General features: G+C 38.1%; 4 non-coding genes and 2 pseudogenes across 4 annotated transcripts; 1 reads left to right on the plus strand and 5 right to left on the minus strand.

The window, feature by feature from the left end:
* Nucleotides 1-17,500, plus strand: part of LOC141322867 (uncharacterized) — a 677,976-nt pseudogene that overhangs the window by 405,140 nt on the left and 255,336 nt on the right.
* On the minus strand, nt 4,663-4,781 carry LOC141346153 (5S ribosomal RNA). Its single transcript, XR_012357156.1, has one exon. It is a non-coding gene; the product is annotated as a 5S ribosomal RNA (ribosomal RNA).
* Nucleotides 5,532-5,650, minus strand: LOC141346369 (5S ribosomal RNA; annotated as a pseudogene).
* On the minus strand, nt 5,735-5,853 carry LOC141315604 (5S ribosomal RNA). Its single transcript, XR_012351068.1, has one exon. It is a non-coding gene; the product is annotated as a 5S ribosomal RNA (ribosomal RNA).
* On the minus strand, nt 6,657-6,775 carry LOC141319090 (5S ribosomal RNA). Its single transcript, XR_012353366.1, has one exon. It is a non-coding gene; the product is annotated as a 5S ribosomal RNA (ribosomal RNA).
* On the minus strand, nt 6,860-6,978 carry LOC141317821 (5S ribosomal RNA). Its single transcript, XR_012352175.1, has one exon. It is a non-coding gene; the product is annotated as a 5S ribosomal RNA (ribosomal RNA).

Here is a 17,500-nt window from a genome sequence, read left to right on the forward strand (position 1 = left end):
TACAAACAACATGCTTTCTAAAATCACCCCATGCTTTTACAACCTCTTTATAAAACTCCGGTATTCCGTTCATCATGTTTTCTTTTAGCTTCATCCATAAAACATCATCTCCCATTTTTCCACATTTATTTAAAAAATAGTTCATTACACCCTTCCACGCATATTTCCCATGTTTCCAGTATTTATTAACAGTTTTTATTCTTATACTTTTCATTCTTATTAATGGATCTATTAGTCCCAACCCTCCTTCCTCCACCTTTCCAATTAGAGTGTCATAAGCAATTTTCGATGGTTTCCCCTCCCATAAAAAGTTTAAAACAATAGATTTGATTTTTTATACACCCATATAGGCAAACTCACAGAACCCAATACATACCACATTTTTGATAAAAACAAAGAATTAATAACTAAAACCTTCCCTTTTAAAAATAATCCTCTTAATTTCCAGAAATTTAATCTCTTCTCCATTCCTTTTAAAACCTCCTCCCATACCACTTCGCTTATTTCATTTTCATTTTCTCCAACCCTTATACCTAAAATTTTCATACTCTTCTTTTCTTCCTTAAATTGCATTTTATTCAGCAGATCATTCGGTAATCCAATTTTCATGTATGTAGTTTTTTCTTTATTAACTTTTGCCCCTGTTCCTTTACAATATCTTTCTAAAACTTCCATTGCTTTATCCATACTTTTAATATGTTTTACAAACAATGTCGTGTCATCTGCATATTGAAATATTTTTTGTTCTGATTCTTCTCCTTTTATGCGTATTCCTTTTATGTTCTTTTCCTGGTCTACTGCCAGTCCTAAAGCTTCAGATACTAAAGTGTATAATAATGCTGACATAGGACACCCTTGTCTGATTGATCTCGTTATTTTAAAATCTTTAGTTAAAAAACCATTCACTTTTACACAACTACTTATATCTGTATATAAACATTTTATCCATTTTAAAAAATTCTCCCCAAAACCAAATCTCTCCATCACATGTATCAAGTATTTGTGTTCAACTCTATCAAAAGCCTTTTCTAAATCCACACTTATTATATATCCTGTTTCTTTCTCCTCCTTCATGTACCATATCATATCTCTTATATTGTTAATGACATCAGTAATATCTCTTTTTAGAACAGCATATGCTTGATTTGTAGTAATTATATTTGGTACTACTATTTTCAATCGATTGGCTAAAATTTTGGCTAATATTTTATAATCTGTATTCAACATGCTTAGTGGTCTGTAGTTTTTTAGGTCTCTCTTATCACCTTTTTTCTTGTAAATTATTTTCACCATACCTTTCTTCATACTATTCGTTAAATTCCCTTTTTTAAAATTATCTATAAATATTTCATTTAAAATTGGACATAACACATCTTTAAAAACCTTATAAAATTCAGCTGTTAATCCATCTATTCCTGGACTTTTACCATTTTTCAGTTGATCAATTGCAATTCCTATTTCTAATTCCGTAATCTCACTCTCACACATTTCTTTGTCTCCCTCATTAACTTTAACCTGTATTTTACTTAATACAAATTCCTCATCTTCTAAAACTATCTCATTTTTGGTAAATAAATGCTTATAGAATTCTCTGACTTCTTCCACAATTCCTGTTTTATCTTCTACAATCCTCGCATCTTCTGTTTTAATACTTTTTATTATATCTGCTCTCTGTCTTGTTTTTTCTAATTCATAAAAATATTTCGTACTTCTTTCTCCTTCTACAATGTCTTTCGCCCTACTTCTTATTATTGCTCCTTTACACTTCTCTTCTTCTATTTTCTTTAATTCTTCCTGTAATTCTATTATCTTATCAATATTTTCATCATGCTCATTTACTTTCCTCATTTCTTCATCCCACTCTTTTTTGATCTTATTTTCTTTCATCTTTTTGACTTTTTGCCATTTTTTTGAGTATTCAATTGAGAATTTTTTTATTCTTTTTTTTAGAATGTCCCACCAAAACCCTTTTTCCATTTCATACATTTCCTCATTTACACTATTAATTATTATACTTTCTATTTCCATTCTGTATATTTCATTTTTTAGAAGTTCTGTATTTAATATCCACACCCCCGGTCCTTTATCAGCCTCATTAAAATTCATCAATATCCATAAAAAATCATGATCACTCTCACTATAATTTTTGTAAGACGCCTTAGTGACATAATATGCTTCCTTTTTCTTACATAAAAATAAGTCTATTCTACTTTGCTTTAGAACTCTGTCAACAATTTGTCTTCTTGAATATTCTCTTTTCATACCATTCCTCTCTCTCCACACATCCACCATATTATATTTCTCCATTATGTTATGTAGTTCATTCCTCCCTCTATCTCTTCTAAATCCCATTGAATCATCTACATCAATTCTCTGTATTACAGTGTTAAAATCACCTAACACCATAATGTTGTCATGTTTTTCTATTAACTCATTCATATCCCTGTAAAAATTAAATTTATCTCTTTCATCATTTGGTGCATGTACTGTATATTACACACTTTCATTTCTTTTCCATTACACACAAATTTAACAATTATTATTCTTCCCTTTGTGTCTTTATAATCTATATTTACTTCTTCAAATACTCCTTGTCTTATTAAAATAGCTACCCCTCTCTTCCTTTCCATATCACAGTTACTATATATTTCTCCGTTCCATAATTTTCTAATTTCATCACTTATTTTATCTTCCCATTTCGTTTCTTGTAAACATAGCACATCACATTTTTTGGTCAGACACATTAATCTTTCAAACTTTTGACATTTGGATAATCCTCTAGCATTCAGCGATACAATTGATATAGAGCTCATTAAAGAAAAGATTGGAAAAACCAAAACCCACCATTCAATCCGTTTCATTGTCTTTCAAAAAAGTATTTTTTACTTCACCCATTTCAGCTTTCCTCCTCTCCAGTCTTTCCTTTAGCTCTTCTCTTCTTATCTTCTGCCTTTTAAGAACCTGTTGAATGTCTAAGCCATCTTTTCTTGTTTTTACACATCTACTCAGTCTTTCTTTTCCTTTGTTTTCCATTCCACGAATTTCCCCCCCATTGTCTGCTCCTCTTACCTCAGTCAGTGTCTTTATTCCCTTATCCTCAGCTTTTTCTTTTTCTTGTCCTTTTTCGTAGTCCAGTTCATTAGTGTCCACATCGTCCTGTTCCTTAGAAAATCCTTCTTTAATCAAATTTATATCCTCTTTGTTCGCTCCTCCTCCCATCTCCATTCCTTGTTCTTCATCTTCATTCTTTTCTTTATTCTCATCTATGCTGTTGTTCTCCTCTTCCTCGTCATCTTGTTTCTCGTCCTCTCCTTGCGTCTGCCTTTGTGAGTCATTTAACCTCTCAATTGTTGTAACTCCCATCACCTCTTGTATTTGCATTCCTGGATCTTCATTTTCCTCGTCTTCTATCTCGCATCTGCATCTTAACATTGTCTTTTGGCAGCCTTGGCACCGCGGGACTTTACAGTCTCGCGCATAATGCCCCTGCTCAAGACAATTTCTGCATGTGAATTGTGGGCAGTCCTTTTTTTCATGCTCCGGACTTGCACAGATCCTGCATGTCTTCACTTGATTATCGTGAATCACTCTGAAGTACTGCACTCATTCTTCAGTCATGAAGCTTGTGTTGTATGGTAAAGACGTCACCTCTTGTGGAAACTTTACCCTCAAAAATCGTGTTCCGTCTGCCACCGTTGTCCCGGGATGATATCTTCTTCTTAGTGGTAGAATGGGAGTTACACCCCAATTGATTAGTTTTTGACTGATTTCCTCATCTTCTATATAGCTGGGCAGACTCAAGAAAGACACCATTCTTTCTGTTGCACACAATTTCCTTATCTCACATTCTTGTCCGTTTATCATTATTCCATTCAACAGCAAATCACAGTCCATCTCACTTTCCATAGTCATTTCAAAATCATAATTATTTTTTCTCCTCAGTCCGATCAATTTTCCCATTCCAACTTTCTCTTCAACTGCTTTAATTATCATTATTATTGTTATATTTTCTATATCTTTAACAGTCATTGTTAATGTTGCTTCTTTCTTGTATTCCCTCTGATACCTTGTTTGTTTGCTTAATTTCTGTATCATTTGTTGTCGTTGAGATAAAACATTTCTTTTTTCTCCAACTTCTTTCTCAATTCCAATACCTTCAGTTGATTGTAGATCTCCTTTCCGTTCTTGTCCAGTTGTTTTTCTTTCTTGTTTCCTCCTTGAAACCACCGTCGCCCACGTTTCATTATTGTTTTCTCCATCTCTTTCATTTATATTCCTTTCAGTTATGTCTGCAACAAATCCTGGTTCCGCATTTCCCATCTCATGTTGTTTTACCAGTCTGTGTTCTTTGTCCATTAAATCCATATTTTTGTTGTCTCAAACCCAAAACAGAAAGACCTGTTTGGGGTTAAAAAAAAATTTCCTCAAAAAAACTTTTTCTAACTAAAAAACAAACAAAATAAATGTGAAAAAACACCCAGAAAATTGGTGAGCCTATCTCACCTACTGCACACTACAAACTGCCAACTCACTTCCTGTTTGCTCTCTAGCGCCTCAGGTGGGGGTATGGCCGTAAGCGAGGTTTGCTCCAAAAAGTGGGCTATTTAAAGATCAGCCTCCGTAAAAGCCAGCATATTATATAAATAGTGAAGAAAAGGCAAAAGCTTACAGCACCTGGTATTCCCAGGCGCTCTCCCATCCAAGTACTAACGAGGCCCGACGCTGCTTAGCTTCCGAGATCAGACGAGATCGGGCGCTCTCAGCGCAGTATGGCCATAAACGAGGGCTGCTCCAAAAAGTGGGCTATTTAAAGATCAGCCTCCGTAAAAGCCAGCATATTATATAAATAGTGAAGAAAAGGCAAAAGCTTACAGCACCTGGTATTCCCTGGCGGTCTCCCATCCAAGTGTAACAATCGGCCTTATCAGCCGAGTTACAAGACTAAAATGGGGTCAGATTTAACTGTGAGAGATGACTAGTGGTTAAAAGAATGAGACATAAAAGAAGATTGGTTCAAATAGATTTGGTGTATTTACAAGGTTCACATAAAAGACTTTAAAACAACACGATAAAACTAGGTAAACTCTGTTAAAAGAATACAGTTCATTTGTCCATACCCTAAAACAGTCCAAGAATCCCAGTGTGTTGATAAATCCAACGTGAGTGTCCACCAGTGCATGTACAATCCACAGAAAGTTTAATCCAAAGTTTGCAGGTGGTGAATGGAAAGGTGAGCTCTAAGATTAGCAACTCCTCAATCCAACAGTTTGGTGACTGTCCGTTGTTTGTCATGCTGCTCTCTTATGCAGTTCTACTTCCTGCTTCCTGTCATGTGTCTAGTCACATGACAGGCCAACCATCCATTTATGAAAGACACATACACTTAAAATGTTGAGAGTAATAAAATGGCCTAAAAAACATGTAAAACACTTAAAACTCTATAATACATTTAAATGACTGTAATAAATAGAGCGCTAAAACACGTCTTTCTAAAAGCCAGCATATTATATAAATAGTGAAGAAAAGGCAAAAGCTTATAGCACCTGGTATTCCCAGGCAGTCTTCCACCCAAGTACTAACCAGGCCCGACGCTGCTTAGCTTCCGAGATTAGACGAGATCGGGCGCTCTCAGTGCGGCATGGCCATAAGCGAGGGCTGCTCCAAAAAGTGGGCTATTTAAAGTTCAGCCTCCGTAAAAGCCAGCATATTATATAAATAGTGAAGAAAAGGCAAAAGCTTACAGCACCTGGTATTCCCAGGCGGTCTCCCATCCAAGTACTAACCAGGCCCGACGCTGCTTAGCTTCCGAGATCAGGCGAGATCGGGCGCTCTCAGCGCGGTATGGCCATAAGCGAGGGCTGCTCCAAAAAGTGGGCTATTTAAAGATCAGCCTCCGTAAAAGCCAGCATATTATATAAATAGTGAAGAAAAGGCAAAAGCTTACAGCACCTGGTACTCCCTGGTGGTCTCCCATCCAAGTGTAACAATCGGCCTTATCAGCCGAGTTACAAGACTAAAATGGGGTCAGATTTAACTGTGAGAGATGACTAGTGGTTAAAAGAATGAGACATAAAAGAAGATTGGTTCAAATAGATTTGGTGTATTTACAAGGTTCACATAAAATACTTTAAAACAACACGATAAAACTAGGTAAACTCTGTTAAAAGAATACAGTTCATTTGTCCATACCCTAAAAACAGGTAAACTCTGTTAAAAGATTACAGTTCATTTGTCCATACCCTAAAAACAGTCCAAGAATCCCAGTCTGTTGATAAGTCCAATGTGAGTGTCCACCATTGTGTATATGCAATCCACAGAAAGTGTAATCCAAAGTTTGCAGGTGGTGAATGGAAAGTTGAGCTCTAAAATTAGCAACTCCTCAATCCAACAGTTTGGTGACTGTCCTTTGTTTGTCATGCTGCTCTCTTATACAGTTGTACTTCCTGCTTCCTGTCATGTGTCTAGTCACATGACAGGCCAACCATCCATTTATTAAAGACACATACACTTAAAATGTTAAGAGTAATAAAATGGCCTAAAAAACATGTAAAACACTTAAAACTCTATAATACATTTAAATGATTGTAATAAATAGAGCGGTAAAACACGTCTTTCTAAAAGCCAGCATATTATATAAATAGTGAAGAAAAGGCAAAAGCTTACAGCACCTGGTATTCCCAGGCGGTCTCCCATCCAAGTACTAACCAGGCCCGATGCTGCTTAGCTTCCGAGATCAGACGAGATCGGGCGCTCTCAGCGCGATACAGCCGTAAGCGAGGGTTGCTCCAAAAAGTGGGCTATTTAAAGATCAGCCTCCGTAAAAGCCAGCATATTATATAAATAGTAAAGAAAAGGCAAAAGCTTACAGCACCTGGTATTCCCAGGCGGTCTCCCATCCAAGTACTAACCAGGCCCCACGCGGCTTAGCTTCCGAGATCAGACGAGATCGGGCGCTCTCAGCACGGTATGGCCGTAAGCGAGGATTGCTCCAAAAAGTGGGCTATTTAAAGATCAGCCTCCGTAAAAGCCAGCATATTATATAAATAGTGAAGAAAAGGCAAAAGCTTACAGCACCTGGTATTCCCAGGCGGTCTCCCATCCAAGTACTAATCAGGCCCAACGCTGCTTAGCTTCCGAGATCAGACGAGATCGGGCGCTCTTTTTTTTTTTTTATTAAGAAATTTCAAACATTAAAATACAATAAAATTAAAAGTTTTCCATAAACAAAACATGTTCATATTACATTCTCTATATATACATTCAGAATTTCAGAAATCTCTTTCAAATTCTGGCAGTTTCCACATCAAATCTTTTAAGACAGAACAAACGTGTGGAGTAAAAACATGATAAAAATCATCTAAATTATTTTCACACTTAAAATGCACATACAGTCTTTCCATGTACAGTTCAGTTTTCCTTTTAAACACATTCCAGACATCCAACACAATTTTTTTCTTTTTTAGCCACAGTTCTTCTTTCCCATATTGCACTTTTCATCAACATTACCCACAGATTTATAAACTTTTTGTTTTTACACTTCTTTTCCCACCCCAACATCACCACTCTGTTCCAGCCAATTACATTTTCATCCCATTCCACAGTCAAATCCCTAATTACACATTTACATTTGTTTAAAAAGGCCTCCAATCCTTTACAATATAAAACATATGTAAAATCCCCTCCTCTTTCTCCTGGCACACTTTACACATTGCGTTTTGTTCCATCCCTATTTTCTTTAAAATAACCTCAGTAAAAACCACTTTATGTCTTATAAAATATTCCAAACATTCCAATTTTGTCTCCACACATCTTCCTCTCATGTTTCTCCATATAAAATCTTCTTTTAAATCTTTGAATTTTTGCACCCAATACTTATTTACAATTGGTTCTTTAAAAACACTATCCCTAAAACCACAATAAAACATTTTTACAGTACATTCTTTAAAATCAATCAATTTCTCCCCCAATTTCACATAGATGTTCTCTGTTTGCACTTCTTCCATACTCTCAATCCTTTTAATCCACTCTTTTGGTATTGCATTTTTTATGGTTTCATAATTGTTTGTAATTTCCTTTTTACTATATTCTTCTTTTGCCATTTCCATTGTGTCCTCAATGTATTGTGTTGGTAAAAACCCCTCTTTGAACTCATATAAAATATCTCTCAACCTGGTTATCCCCACTCCCATCCATTTCTTAAAAAATATTTCTTTCTCTTGTTTTAAAATGTTGTTATTTAAGAACAGAGGTTGATTTAAAATGTTTTCTCTCCCGTGTGGATTGTACTCAATGTTTGCTAAAAACTTCCCCCAGGCACTAAAAATTTCTCTGTAAAACTCTGGTAAACCTTCTGTCATCCAAATTTTTGTTTTCATCCATAAAATTCCATCCCCCATGTTAAAATCACCACATTTGTTTAAAAAGTATTTCATTGTTTTCTTCCACTCACTTTTGTTCTCCTCTTGCAGGTATTTTTTCACTATTTTCACCCTTAAAGCATTTTTTCTCTGTTCTACATCCATCAGTCCTAAGCCACCCCTCTCTACCGCCCCTAATATTGTATTATATGCAATTCTTGCTGGCTTTCCCTCCCATAAAAAGTCAAGAAAACATTTCTTCAACCTCTGTTCCGTCCATAAAGGTATTTCAGATACATATAAAACATACCAAAGTTTAGAAACCATTAAAACATTCAAATTTAGTGTTCTCAATTTCCAAAAATTTAACCTCCTCTCTATATCTGTTACAAGCTGCTCCCACATTTCATCTCTTACTTTCCTTTCATTCTTTCCCATTAAAATTCCTAAAATCCTCATTTCCTCAACTTCCTTGAAATTAAAACAATCCGTTAAAACCATTGCTTTACCAAATCTCATATACACAGTTTTGTCCTCATTTACTTTGCTTCCCGACCCTCTACAATACTCTTTTACCACATTCATCACTTCTTTAACACTCTCTTTTCCCTTTACAATTATTGTCGTATCATCAGCATACTGAAATACTTTTCCCTCAGCCTTACTTCCTTCAATTTCTAATCCTTCAATTCCTTCTTTTTGTTTTATAGCCAGTCCTAAAGGTTCAGATACTAAGGAATATAAAAGCGCTGAAAGCGGACAACCCTGCCTAATTGATCTTGTGATTTTAAAACATTCTGTTAAAAAACCATTACATTTTATTTTTGTTAGTGCACCTTTATATAAAATTCCAATCCATTTAATAAAATTCTCCCCAAAACCAAAAGTCTTTAAAATCTCAAATAAATACCTGTGCTCAACCCTATCAAAAGCTTTCTCGAAATCTAAACTGATTACATATCCTTCTTCTTTTTTTTCTTTCATATACCATATTTTATCTCGTATACTCATTGTAATATCCGCAATATCCCTGCCTTTAACCCCATATGCTTGAGTTGTACTAATTATACTTGGCATTACTTCTTTTAACCTATTTGCTAAAACCTTTGCTAAAATTTTAAGATCTGTATTCAACATAGTAATGGGCCTATAGTTTCTTAAATCAGCCTTTTCTCCTTTTCTTTTGTATACAAGCTTCATTAACCCCATTCTTGTTCTTTCATTAATTTCTTCCTTTTCAAAAATTTCTTTAAAAACCTCATTTAAAATCTCTAATAAAACGTCTTTAAAACATACATAAAATTCAGTTCCCAAACCATCTATTCCAGGACTTTTCTTTTTATTCAGTTGACTTATTGCTCTTTCAATTTCTTCTTCTCTAATTTCTTGGTCACACTCTTTTTTATCTTCCTCACTTACTTTTGCTTTTATTTGATTCAACAGTTTCTTTTTTTCCTGCTCTTCCACACCTCTTGCACTAAACAAATCCTCATAAAAATCTTTTATTTCTTCTAAAATCCTTTCATTCCCTTTGACAATTTCCCCATTTTTTCCTCTTATTTCTTTTATCATTTCTGCTTTCCCTCTCCTTTTTTCAAGATCAAAAAAGAACTTTGTACATTTTTCTCCCTGCACCACATATTTTGCCTTGCTTCTTAATTTCGCCCCCTCATATTCTTTTTCTTCTATTACTTTCAATTCTCCCTGTATTTCCTTTATCTTTTGTATGTCCTTATTTTCTTTGTTCAATTCCATTTCTAAACTTTCTTGCATTTCCCTTTTGTTGTTTCTTTTGCATTTCTGTATTAACTTACAATATTTAATTGAAAACTTTTTGATTAAAAACTTTGTATTCTCCCACCATATTCTCTTATCCTCTTCATACATTCTGTTTTCCTTTTCCTTTTCTATCATTTCTTTAACCTTAAAAACATAGTCTTCATTCTTTAAAATTTGTGTATTTAAAATCCAAACTCCAGTCCCTCTTTGCATGTTACTCCAATCCAAATTGAAAGTTAAAAACTTGTGATCACTAAAGCTTGTCTCCTTATACTTAATATTTTCTATAAAATTGTCTACATTTCTTGTACATAAAACAAAGTCAATTCTCGTTTGGCATACAAATCTCCCCACTATTTGTCTTCTTGAAAATTCTTTTATCTTTTCATTTCTTTCTCTCCACACATCTATTATATTATTTTCTTCCATTAACGCTTTCAATTCTTTTCTCCCCGTATCAGCTTTATAAACCATTCCTTCAGCCATATCCTGCTTACTAAAAACTGTATTAAAATCACCCATCATAATAATTTCCCTATAGTTCTTCACAAGCCGCCTTAAAACCATAAAAAATTCTTTCTTTTCATTTTGCTCATTTGGTGCATGGACATTAACTATAATTACTTTCTTTTCCTCATACTCCATTTCTACAGCCATACATTTACCTTCATCATCTTTATATACAGTTTTACACTTTGCCCCACTGTTTTCTTTTATTAAAATTGCAACTCCTCTCCCCAACCTTCCATCTCCATTATTATACAAAAAACTTCCTTCCCATCTCTTTTTAAAATCATTCATCGTATCATCTTTCCAGTTCGTCTCCTGTAATGCAATGATATCTTGTCTTTTACATTCTTCTTTAACTTTTCCAAATTTGTTTAGGTCCATCAGTCCTCTTGCGTTAAATGTCACACAACTTAAAACCATTAAAAAGAATAGAAACAAATTAAAAGCCATCCTTTCAGTCCTCCTCCTCCAAACCTCTCAACACCTCATATCGGTTCAAAAACTTTGCTCGTCCTTTTTTCATAACTTTTCTCCTTGCAAGCTCTAGATTGGGTGTTACCTTTATTGTTTGCCTTCTTGTTCGTCCCTCTGCTTTGTCCTTTTTGATTTTCTCCACTTTTTCCTCTTCTTCACTGCTCGTTTCTTTGTTTTGCTCCTTTTCAGCTTGTCCCGTTTTTTCCACCCTTTCCACAAAGTCCTTAAAACTCGAAGTTAATTCCATTGGTGTCCATGTTAAACTCTGTCCTTGCGTTTGCTCCTCATTATTTTTTGGTCTATTTTCTCTGTCCTCCTCATTGTCTGTTTCCTTTTCCATTTCTCCTTGTTGTGATCGCTCTGTTTCTTTCTCTTCTTTGTTAGTTTCTGGGTGTTTGTTGCCTCTTTCATGCATTTGCCCATCCACCTGGCTTTCTCCACCCCCTTCCTCTTCCTCCATCCAACACTCACATCTGTTTAAAATCTCTCGGCATTCCGGGCACTTAACCGCAGGGCAGTCACGTGCGAAGTGTCCCCTCTCCTCACATTTGTAACATTTAAAATCAGGGCAGTCTTTCATCAGATGTTCTGGGCTCATGCACAGCCGACAGGTCTTCACCTGGTGACTGTGCATCACCCTGAAATACTGTGGCCCTTCCCTGTGTCCAGCTTTGTGCTGTAAGGGAGGGAGACAACTTCTCTTGGGAACCTTGCCTTGGTGAACCTTGTGCCATCTTCAATATTAGTGCCCGGATATAACCTTCTTTAAATTTTAGATACAGGGAGAACTCCCCAACCATTCAATTTTTCTAAAATTTCTTCATCATCCAGGTAGACAGGCAAATGCATGAAAGAAACAACATAGTCCCTGTTTTGTAGTTTTTTTATCTCACATGTTGCTCCTCCTATTGTCAGTCCATCCATCAAATCGTTGCACATTTCTTCCTTTTCCAGGGTCAGTTCATACTCTTTGTCTTGTCTTGGCCGTACTGCTAAAATTTTCCCTTCTCCAATCTGTTCCGCTACCGCCTTGATAACATCCACCGCTTTGGCATTGTTTGTTTTTTTCCACATTAATGATCACCGTAGCCTCCTTCAAATATTTTCTTTTCTCAAGCACTCTCCTCACTTCCGAATCAGGTCCACGTCCAGCTCGTTGTCCATATTCCAGTCCAGCATTGTTGTGTTTCCTTGTCTCTCCAGCCATTTCCGTGTTGTTTGCCATAGGTCCGTCCATTTTAAGAAAAAAAAACACTGATAAGAAAATAGAGAAACCACCCTCCAGCCAGCCTAAGGCCGCTGTTGGGTGGTTAAAAAGACAAAAAAAAGCTTTAGGAAAGAAAAAAACAAAAAACAAAAACTATAGAAAACAAAAAACACTAAAGAAAAACAAACAGGTGTGGGAGAGCCTTCCTCTCCCCTCTGCAGCCAAACTACTTCCTGTTGACACAACAGCGCCCTCAGGTGGTGGTATGGCCATAAGCGAGGGCTGCTCCAAAATGTGGGCTATTTAAAGATCAGCCTCCGTAAAAGCCAGCATATTATATAAATAGTGAAGAAAAGGCAAAAGCTTACAGCACCTGGTATTCCCAGGCGGTCTCCCATCCAAGTACTAACCAGGCCCAACGCTGCTTAGCTTCCGAGATCAGACGAGATCGGGCGTTCTTTTTTTTTTTTTTTTTTTATTATACAAGTTTAAAATTCATTACATGAATGAAATAAAAATGACAATTAAATTACATTTGAGCATATACAATTCATCATCCACAAAATACATCAAAATCAAAACATCAATTTTCTGGCATTTCAATCCCATTTCCTTTTAACACTTCCTCCACTTGTTTTGAAAATATTTTGTAAAACAGCATCTCTTTTTTTTCCATTTTAAAATAATTCCACAGTGTTAAAATGTACTCCTCAACCTTACATTTAAATAATCTCCACAGATCTAATACACACCCTTTACTCTTTCCTAAATTCCTCCTTTTCCATATAGCACTTTTCGCCAAAACCAATAACAACTCTATCACTTTTTTATTCTTGCATTTTTCCTTCACTCCCAAAATTAAAGTTTGATTCCAGTCACTCTCTTCTTTCCCATCCCTTAAACTCTTAATCATTTTCTTTAACATTTGAAATTTTTTTTCCAATTTTTCACAAAATAAAAACAAATGTAGAATACCTTCATCCAGTTTTTTACATATTTTACAAATGGCATCACTTTCCTTCCCCATTATACAAAGCCTCATTTCCGAAAAAATCACTTTATGTCTGATAAAATAGTCTAGACACTCCAAATCTGTACTTACAATCCCACTTCTTATATTCTTCCAAATATCATGCAGCTGTTTACTTTTTCTTTTAGTTCTTCATCTCATTCAGCTTCTGGAAGAACAACTTTTGTGAGAGGACCAAGTGACTTTAGGTTTTTTACGAACAGGCTGTGAACATTTCTCTTTTTTCGGGGCTCTGTCATATATACAAGCTCAGAAGTCTTAGCAGAGGATGGTTTCGATCCATCGACCTCTGGGTTATGGGCCCAGCACGCTTCCGCTGCACCACTCTGCTTGACTTGATGTGGAGCTCGTGCACTGGTCTTTTCAACATAACATGATTCTTGCACAAATTTCTAACTTGTCTTGAAGCACTTGGGCACAAATAAAAGTGAAACAAGCTTAGCAGAGGATGGTTTCGATCCATCGACCTCTGGGTTATGGGCCCAGCACGCTTCCGTCTTTTCAACAGCTCGTGTGGAGCTCGTGCACTGGTCTTTTCAACATAACATGATTCTTGCACAAATTTCTAACTTGTCTTGAAGCACTTGGGCACAAATAAAAGTGAAACAAGCTTAGCAGAGGATGGTTTCGATCCATCGACCTCTGGGTTATGGGGCCAGCACGCTTCCGCTGCGCCACTCTGCTCGCCTTGATGTAGAGCCCGTACACTGGTCTTTTCAACATCACTTGATTCTGGCACACATTTCTAACTTGTCTTGCAGCACTTGGACACATATAAAAGTGAAACAATCTTAGCAGAGGATGGTTTCAATCCATCGACTTCTGGGCACAGCACGCTTTTGCTGCGCCACTCTGCTGAAAGTCACCCCAGATGGGATTCGAACCCACAATCCCTGGCTTATCCATTAGGCCACTGGGGCTGTCATGCAGCTGTTTACTTTTTCTTTTAGTTCTTCATCTCATTCAGCTTCTGGATGAACAACTTTTGTGAGAGGACCAATTGACTTTAGGTTTTCACGAACAGGCTCTGAACATTTCTCTTTTTTGGGGGCTCTGTCATATATACAAGCTCAGAAGTCTTAGCAGAGGATGGTTTCAATCCATCGACCTCTGGGTTATGAGCCCAGCAGGCTTCCGCTGCGCCACTCTGCTTGACTTGATGTGGAGCTCGTGCACTGGTCTTTTCAACATAACATGATTCTTGCACAAATTTCTAACTTGTCTTGAAGCACTTGGGCACAAATAAAAGTGAAACAAGCTTAGCAGAGGATGGTTTCGATCCATCGACCTCTGGGTTATGGGCCCAGCACGCTTCCGCTGCGCCACTCTGCTTGTCTTGATGTAGGGTCTGTGCACTGGTCTTTTCAACATAACAAATCTTGCACACATTTCTAAATTGTCTTGCAGCACCTGGGCACATATAAAAGTGACACAAGCTTAGCAGAGGATGGTTTCGATCCATCGACCTCTGGGTTATGGGCCCAGCACGCTTCCGCTGCGCCACTCTGCTTGACTTGATGTGGAGCTCGTGCACTGGTCTTTTCAACATAACATGATTCTTGCACAAATTTCTAACTTGTCTTGAAGCACTTGGGCACAAGTAAAAGTGAAACAAGCTTAGCAGAGGATGGTTTCGATCCATCGACCTCTGGGTTATGGACCCAGCACGCTTCCGCTGCGCCACTCTGCTTGTCTTGATGTAGAGCCTGTGCACTGGTCTTTTCAACATAACGAATCTTGCACACATTTCTAACTTGTCTTGCAGCACCTGGGCACATATAAAAGTGACAAAAGCTTAGCAGAGGATGGTTTCGATCCATCGACCTCTGGGTTATGGGCCCAGCACGCTTCCGCTGCGCCACTCTGCTTGACTTGATGTGGAGCTCGTGCACTGGTCTTTTCAACATAACATGATTCTTGCACAAATTTCTAACTTGTCTTGAAGCACTTGGGCACAAATAAAAGTGAAACAAGCTTAGCAGAGGATGGTTTCGATCCATCGACCTCTGGGTTATGGGCCCAGCACGCTTCCGCTGCGCCACTCTGCTTGTCTTGATGTAGAGCCTGTGCACTGGTCTTTTCAACATAACGAATCTTGCACACATTTCTAACTTGTCTTGCAGCACCTGGGCACATATAAAAGTGACAAAAGCTTAGCAGAGGATGGTTTCGATCCATCGACCTCTGGGTTATGGGCCCAGCACGCTTCCGCTGCGCCACTCTGCTCACCTTGATGTAGAGCCCGTACACTGGTCTTTTCAACATCACTTGATTCTGGCACACGTTTCTAACTTGTCTTGCAGCACCTGAGCACATATAAAAGTGAAACAAGATTAGCAGAGGATGGTTTCGATCCATCGACTTCTGGGTTATGGGCCCAGCACGCCTTCGCTGCGCCACTCAGCTGAAAGTCACCCCCGATGGGACTCGAACCCACAATCCCTGGCTTAGGAGGCCAGTGCCTTATTCATTAGGCCAGTGGGGCTGACATGTAGTTGTTTACTTTTTCTTTTAGTTCTCCATCACATTCAGCTTCTTGATGAACAACTATTGTAAGAAGACCAAGTGACTTAAGGTTTTCATGAGCAGGGTCTGAACATTTCTCTTTTTTGGGGGCTCTGTCATATATACAAGCTCAGAAGTCTTAGCAGAGGATGGTTTTGATCCATCGACCTCTGGGTTATGGGCCCAGCACGCTTCCGCTGCGCCACTGTGCTTGTCTTGATATAGAGCCTGTGCACTGGTCTTTTCAACATAACATGTTTCTTGCACAAATTTCTAACTTGTCTTGAAGCACTTGGGCACAAATAAAAGTGAAACAAGCTTAGCAGAGGATGGTTTCGATCCATCGACCTCTGGGTTATGGGCCCAGCACGCTTCCGCTGCGCCACTCTGCTTGTCTTGATGTAGAGCCTGTGCACTGGTCTTTTCAACATAACGAATCTTGCACACATTTCTAAATTGTCTTGCAGCACCTGGGCACATATAAAAGTGACAAAAGCTTAGCAGAGCATGGTTTCGATCCATCGACCTCTGGGTTATGGGCCCAGCACGCTTCCGCTGCGCCACTCTGCTTGACTTGATGTAGAGCCCGTACACTGGTCTTTTCAACATCACTTGATTCTGGCACACGTTTCTAACTTGTCTTGCAGCACCTGAGCACATATAAAACTGAAACAAGATTAGCAGAGGATGGTTTCGATCCATCGACTTCTGGGTTATGGGCCCAGCACGCCTTCGCTGCGCCACTCTGCTGAAAGTCACCCCCGATGGGACTCGCACCCACAATCCCTGGCTTAGGAGGCCAGTGCCTTATTCATTAGGCCACTGGGGCTGTCACGTAGTTTTTTACTTTTTCTTTTAGTTCTCCATCACATTCAGCTTCTTGATGAACAACTATTGTGAGAAGACCAAGTGACTTAAGGTTTTCATGAGCACGCTCTGAACATTTCTCTTTTTTGGGGGCTCTGTCATATATACAAGCTCAGAAGTCTTAGCAGAGGATGGTTTTGATCCATCGACCTCTGGGTTATGGGCCCAGCAAGCTTCCGCTGCGCCACTCTGCTTGACTTGATGTGGAGCTCGTGCACTGGTCTTTTCAACATAACATGATTCTTGCACAAATTTCCAACTTGTCTTGAAGCACTTGGGCACAAATAAAAGTGAAACAAGCTTAGCAGAGGATGGTTTCGATCCATCGACCTCTGGGTTATGGGCCCAGCACGCTTCCGCTGCGCCACTCTGCTTGTCTTGATGTAGAGCCTGTGCACTGGTCTTTTCAACATAACGAATCTTGCACACATTTCTAACTTGTCTTGCAGCACCTGGGCACATATAAAAGTAACACAAGCTTAGCAGAGGATGGTTTCGATCCATCGACCTCTGGGTTACAGGCCCAGCACGCTTCCGCTGCGCCAATCTGCTTGACTTGATGTGGAGCTCGTGCACTGGTCTTTTCAACATAACATGATTCTTGCACAAATTTCTAACTTGTCTTAAAGCACTTGGGCACGAATAAAAGTGAAACAAGATTAGCAGAGGATGGTTTTGATCCATCGACCTCTGGGTTATGGGCCCAGCACTCTTCCGCTGCACCACTCTGCTTGTCTTGATGTAGAGCCTGTGCACTGGTCTTTTCAACAT

This window comes from Garra rufa, chromosome 1 (assembly GCF_049309525.1).
Source record: "Garra rufa chromosome 1, GarRuf1.0, whole genome shotgun sequence".
In the NCBI taxonomy this organism is placed as follows: Eukaryota; Metazoa; Chordata; class Actinopteri; order Cypriniformes; family Cyprinidae; genus Garra; species Garra rufa.